The following is a 6,832-nucleotide window of genomic DNA, read 5'->3' as shown; positions in this document are numbered from 1 at the left end:
TGATCCCTTTATTTTCGACTATGTGTGTCTTTATAGGTGAAGTGGGTTTCTTGCAGACACCAAATAGTTGACTCTTTTTTTAAAATCCATTTTGGCACTCTATGTCTTTTGATTGGAGAGTTTGCATTTGATGTTATTATATAGTATCGATAGGTAAGGACTTACTACTGCAATGTTGTTATTTGATTTCTGATGTTTGGTGGTCCCTCCTTCCTTCTTTTCTCCCTCCCTCCCTCCCTCCCTCCTTCCCTCCCTCCCTTCCTTCCTGTCTTCTTTGTTTAAAGTGATTTTCTCTCATAGTGTGTTTTAATTTCTTGCTTTATATTTTCGTGTATCTCTTGTAGGCTTTTTGATTTGCGGTTAGCAGGAGGCTTGCAATACAACACTTGAAAACCAATCATTTTAAACATTTGACAGTTCTGCTTACAAACAAACACACAAGGAAAAATCTAACAGAAATTCTACCCTGTAACTCCATCAATCCTTTTAATTTTTTGTTGTTTCCATATTATCTTGTCCTATCTCTCAAAAAGATGTTGTAGTTATTTTTGATAGGTTTGTCTTTTAGTTTTCCTACTCAAGATGTAAGTGGTTTATACCCCATAATTACAGCAATAGAGTATTCTGTATTTGTGTATGTACTGTTACCAGTGGGTTGTATACATTCAGATGATTTTTCATTATTCATTCACGTATTTTTCTTTCAGAGTAAAGAACTCCTATTAACATTTCATGTAGGACAAGTCTAGTGTTGATGAAATCCCTCAGCTTTTGTTTGTCTCAGAAAATTATTTCTCATTCATGCTTGAAAGATATTTTTGCAGGGTATAATATTCAAGGTTAAAGTTTTTTCCTTTAGCACTTTGAATATGTCATGCCTGGCATGTAAGGTTTCACTGAGAAGTTTGCTGTCAGACATATTGGAGCTCCATTATATGTTATTTATTTATTTGCTTCCCTAAGGAGCTTTTCTTTATATATGACCTTTGGGAGTTTGATTATTAAATGGTAGTCTTGTTTGGGTTAAATCTTCTTAGTGTTCTGTGACTTCTTGCACCTTGATATCTTTCTCTAGGTTTAGAAAGTTCTCTGTTATTATTTCTTTGAGTAAACTTTCTACCCCAATCTCTTTCTCTCTCTCTCTCTCTCTCTACCTCCTCTTTAAGGCCAGTAACTCTTAGATTTGCCCTCTTGAGGATATTTTATAGATCTTGTAGGCATGTTTCATTCTCTTTTACTCTTTTTTGTTTTTTCTCTTCAGACTGTATTTTCAAAAATCCTGTCTTCAAGCGCACTACTTCTTTCTTCTGATTGGTCAATTCTACTGTTGGAGGACTCTGATGCATTTCTTAGTTTGTCAACTGAATTCTTCAGCTCCAGAATTTCTGCTTGATTTCTTTTTATTATTTCAATCACTTTCTTAAATTTCTCTGATAGGCTTGTGAATACCTTCTCTGTGTTGTCTTGAAGTTCACTGAGCTCTTCAGGAGAGCTATTTTAAGTTACTTGTCTGAAAGGTCATATATTTTCATCACTCCAGGTTTGTTCACTGGTACCTTAGTTTGTTTGGTGAGGTCATGTTTTCCTGGAGGCTCTTGATGCTTACGGATGTTCATTGATGTCTGTGCATTGAAGACTTAGGTATTTGTTTTAATCTTCACAGTCTGGGTTTCTTTGAACCCATCTTTCTAGAGAAGGCTTTACAGATATTCAAAGGGAATTGAGTGTTGTGATCTAAGTCTTTGGTCACTGCAGCCCTATTTGCACTGGGGTTGCCCTAAGCCCAGGAATGCTGTGTTGTGACTCTTACAGACTCCTGGTGATATTGCCTTGGTGGACTTGGGTAAGATATGGGAGAATTTCCTGGATTACCAGGCAAAGTCTCTCACTCTCTTCCCTCATGCTCTGTGCTGGGATGCTGGAGTTGGGGAGGAGTGATGTGGGCATTCCCTCATGACCATCAGTGCTAGATCACACCTGAAGCCAGCCCAGTATCTCCCAAAGCCTGTGGTGATAGTTGCCTGCCTACCTCTGACATTTATTTTAAGGTCAAGGGGGTCTTTAGTCAGCAGGTGGTGGATTCTGCCAGGATTGGACCCTTCCCTTTGAAGCAGCATGTTTCCTTCTGGCCCAGGGTGGGTACAGAAATGCCATCCAGGAACTAAGGCCTGGACTCTGGGTCTTCAGGAGTGTGCTTGGTACTTTATTTTACTGTGGAAGAGCTGGCACCCAAGTTGCAAAACAAAGTCCTCTGAACTTTTCCCTTTCCTTTCCCTAGGTGAAAAAAGACTCTCCCTGAGCCGTTCCACCTGTCGTTGAGGTAGGGCTAATATATGCACTATCTTGGATGCCACTGCTGGTGTCTTGCTGGGTCACGTGCACCCCAAGTCCACTGGCTCTGAGCCAACACTGCCACAGGAATTGCTGAAGTACTGCCTGACTTGTGGCCTGACTGATTTACAAATTTAGTCCAGGCTCCAGGTGTTGCTGCCCAACCAGGTTCATTTGTCCACTGCCAAGAGGAAACCAATACACTAAGTCAGCAGGATTTAAGGCAGAGAAAGAGTTTATTCCACATAGCACTAAGCAGGGAGATGGGAGAAATTTCTCAAATCTGCCTCCCTGAGAATTTGGGAGACAGGGCTTTTAAAGACAGTTTGGCATAGGCAATTGAGTCTACTAATTGGCTGGGTTCAGGGTGGAATCATAGGGTTGTAGAAATTGTCTTCTTTGCTGACCAGGTCCTTGGGTGGGGGTTACAAGGCCAGCTGAGTCAGTTCCTTGGTATGGGCCACTGGTCTGGATGGGTCAGCCATTCCACTGGAATTCAGGACCTGGAAGATATCTCATAATCTACCCCTAGGTTTCAAAGGTGATGTCATCTATGGAGAAAGCTAAGAATCCCTATGACCACCATCTGTGTGGCTCCAGAGTGGCAATTATAGAGAAGTAAACAGAAGGATAGTGACTAATCATTATCATTATTTTTAGTTAGGCCTGTGCCTTATTTTTAGCTAGACCCTTACCACAATTTTTGCCTTACATCCCTATTTCTGACTTATAAAAATGGTTTCACAGGCTGCTCTGTGTCAGCTGGTGGTGGGGCTGGCTAGTCAGAACTCAGGTTTCAGGGAGGAGATTTTCCTCTGGCTAGGCTGGTCTAAATGCTTTCTACATCATGGCCACCAGCAGAATTCTGCCCTGTGCTGTGTACCCCTGTGCCAGGGTGGCCCTGAGTTTCAGTGCTAAGCACCACAATCACTTCATACCTCCCTCCCCCCAGCACACTGGTTCTCTCTCCACTTGGTGTGCTGGTGGGGCACTGCCAGGGGATGGGGGCGCGGTGGTGTGGGCAATGCAAGACTGTCTTTTCTGCCCTCTTCCGTGCCTCTTTTCTTGCTGTAATGTTAAAAGCAGGTGGTATGATTGCTCGTCTGATTTTGGGTTCTTCTGAAGATGCTTGCTTGCATGGATAGTTGTTGAATTTGGTGTTTGTGTGGAGGTTAATCTCTGGAGTTTTCTATTCAGCCATTTTGCTCCACCCCTTCTCCTAATTTAATTTTTTTTTTTGTATTGAGGTAGTCAGTCACAATTACAAAAATTTTGGTAACCTTTTATATTTTTCTAACTTAACATTCTACCATTTTATTCTCCAAAGAGCAAATCATAAATTCTAATAGGGTACAAAACTTATAGTACGCATATGTATTCATTTTTTTTGAGTGTAGAGACCCTTCGGCAAAAGTAAAAGAATGAAACAATAAGAGATGTGTTATGGGCCGGGCACGGTGGCTCACACCTGTAATCCTAGCACTCTGGGAGGCTGAGGTGGGTGGATCGCTCGAGGTCAGGAGTTTGAGACCAGCCTGAGCAAGAGTGAGATCCCATCTCTACTAAAAATAGAAAGAAATTATCTGGCCAACTAAAAAAAAATATATATATATATACAAAAAATTAGCCAGGCATGATGGCGCATGCCTGTAGTCAGTCCCAGCTACTCGGGAGGCTGAGGCAGGAGGATCGCTTGAGCCCAGGAGTTTGAGGTTGATGTGAGCTAGGCTGATGCCACAGCACTCTAGCCCGGACAACAGAGCGAGACTCTGTCTCAAAAAAAAAAAAAAAGAGATGTGTTATGTTTGTAAGCTTCTGTCTTACAATTGGTATTTAGATTGGTTCAAGTTATTTGATTTTTTTTTTGTTGGTGGTAGTATTTATCATTAAGGGAGTGAGCCACAGAGATGTACAATGCAAACAGGGATAACTATAGCTGAGTGAGGTAAATGTTAATAATTTCCTTATTTTCCTTTTCAATTTCAGGAGTTCTATACTGTTTTTGTTTTTGGTGGTTACTCTAGAAATGACAACATATATACTTAAGTCCAAATTGAATCAATATCTTTACCCAACTCTTGCATAACATAGAATCTTAGAATGCTTTAATACCTTATATCTCCCATCAATTTACATATTATTGTTTAATAATATATTAACAATATTTAATTATATAATATAATAGTATAATTGCTATATCATTATACTAATTATATATTATTTTTAAAACTCCATGGAATAATCTTAGTACTATTTTATAAGTCAACGTATTTATAAGTTGATACATTTTAGAATGACCCACATATTGACTGCTTTGTTCTTCATTTCTTATTTCATCCTAGAATTTCCATCTGAGGTCACTCTTCTTCTGACTAAAGTACATCCTTTAGAATTTTCTTCATTAAAATCTCTTGGTGGCAAATAATCCTGATTTTTGTTCATCTTAAAATGTTTTCCCCATTCTTGAAAGATATAATCACTTGGCACAAAATTCCAAGTGGGCAGCTATTTTCATTGAGCATATTGAAATTCTCACTGCACTATTTCTGGCTTCTATTATTGCTGCTGAAAAGTCGTCAGTTAGTTTAAGTTTCACTCTTTAAAAATAATCTGCATTTCTCTCCCTCTGACTGTTTTTAAGATATTCTCTTTGTTTTAGTTAGGTATTTCATAGTTTTACTATGGTATTTCCAGTGTGTTTTCCTTTTTATTTATACTGCTTGGGATATTTTGAGCTTCTTAAATATATGAATTGGTGTTTCATCAGTTCTGGGAGCTATTTTCAGAAGACCAATATCAGTGCTCATGAAGCATTCCTCATCCTCTTCGGTACCTTGCAGTACCATCTGGCTGGCTGGCTGAGGTACAGGATCAATTTTTGCTAGAAGGACAATTGACCTATTGCCTGCAGATGGCTACCAGCAGATGGTTACCACAGTGGAATTCTGTACCTTCTATGGGATGGTGGTTGTATGTGGCTGTAGGATATCTATATAGCAGGCTTTTCATGACACTGGGATGGCTCATGGCTCCTGTTTGGGGATGGTGCTTTAATGGTTACTGGTAACAAAATTACCTTTGAATTTAATGGCTTTTTTTTTTCATATTTGCCACATATGCTACTGTGAAAATATGAGATAACATAGATAAGCTGAATCAAAGAATGACATTCAGAAGTTGAAGAAGCCCCCCCCCCCATCAACTGATGTAGATAGTGCCATGGTATAAGGAAATGTGTGGAAAGTTTATTTCTTCACTTTATAAGAAGTTCATGAGAATTTTTATATGCAGAATTCATAGGTGATATTATAACAGTGATCTGTCAAAGGTGTTCCAAAGTTTCCTGCATGCCACAAATTTCTCCCAACATTTCATGACCCACTTGAACATCCTTGAATCCATCTAGAATTTTACAACTCTCTTGACAGTTGAAATCCTTATCGTGGCAGTGACTCTGTCTTTAACTAACTGACAGAACAACTAGAGGTACCCTTAGAAAGCTATCTAGGTAAACACTCCAGCAAATTGTCCATATGGGAGCCCAGCAAGTTTGTTTCTGACCGTCCGAAGTTACATGGCTATAAAACCACAGGTGAAAAAACCATAGTCCAGATTAATGATATTGCAATTAACATCAGCAATAGCATCGAAGGAAATGTTGACAGTTAAAAGAATTTTAACTGGAGGGAAAGTAAGCCAACTGCTAGGTACTTTTCCTAGGTAGTAGAACCAATTGCCTTCAGGACTAACTTTCCTGAGGAAATAAGCTTTTATTTGATCTTTCTCACACATGGCAAAGGTGAAGAGGATTGTTCTCTTCTTTCAGTGAAGAAGTTCAGCCTAGAGATCACCTGACCTATGGGATTGATGATTTGGTGATGGTTGCTACATTGTTTTACCTGAGCTATCTTTATATTGAATTAATATTGAAGAAAATTGTGAGATACATAATATTTAAAGAAGCACACACCTTCTTTGCAAAGAAGCATATGCTTTGAATGTGTCCCCTCCAAAGTTCAAGTGGTAATATAAAGAGGAGAGGACTTTCAGAGGTGATTAGGTCATGAGGGCTCCTCCCTCATGAATGGAATCAAGGCCCTTGTAATAAAGGCTTCACACAGCCTTTAGTCTCTTGCCCTTCTGCCTGCTGCCACGTGAGGAGGACACAGCATTCCTCCCCTCAAGAGGATACAGCAGAAAGGTGCCATCTTAAAGCAGATAATGTCCCCTCACCAGACATTGAACCTTCCAGCACCTTGATCTTGGACTTTCCAGCCTCCAGAACTGTGAGAAATAAATTTCTGTTCTTTATAAATTACCCAGTCTATGGTATTTTGTTACAGCAGCACAAACACACTAAGACATCTTTCTTACCATAAATGTATACAACATACAGAATTTAGTTCATAGTGTTTGAACATTCTTTATAAAAATTAATTTTTATGATTTATAAATTATATGTCAAATTTATATGTATATGTATTGAAAGTGTTTTCTTTAT

The sequence above is a fragment of the Lemur catta genome, chromosome 2 (assembly GCF_020740605.2).
Source record: "Lemur catta isolate mLemCat1 chromosome 2, mLemCat1.pri, whole genome shotgun sequence".
NCBI lineage: Eukaryota > Metazoa > Chordata > Mammalia > Primates > Lemuridae > Lemur > Lemur catta.
Note: the sequence above shows the minus strand (reverse complement) of the source record.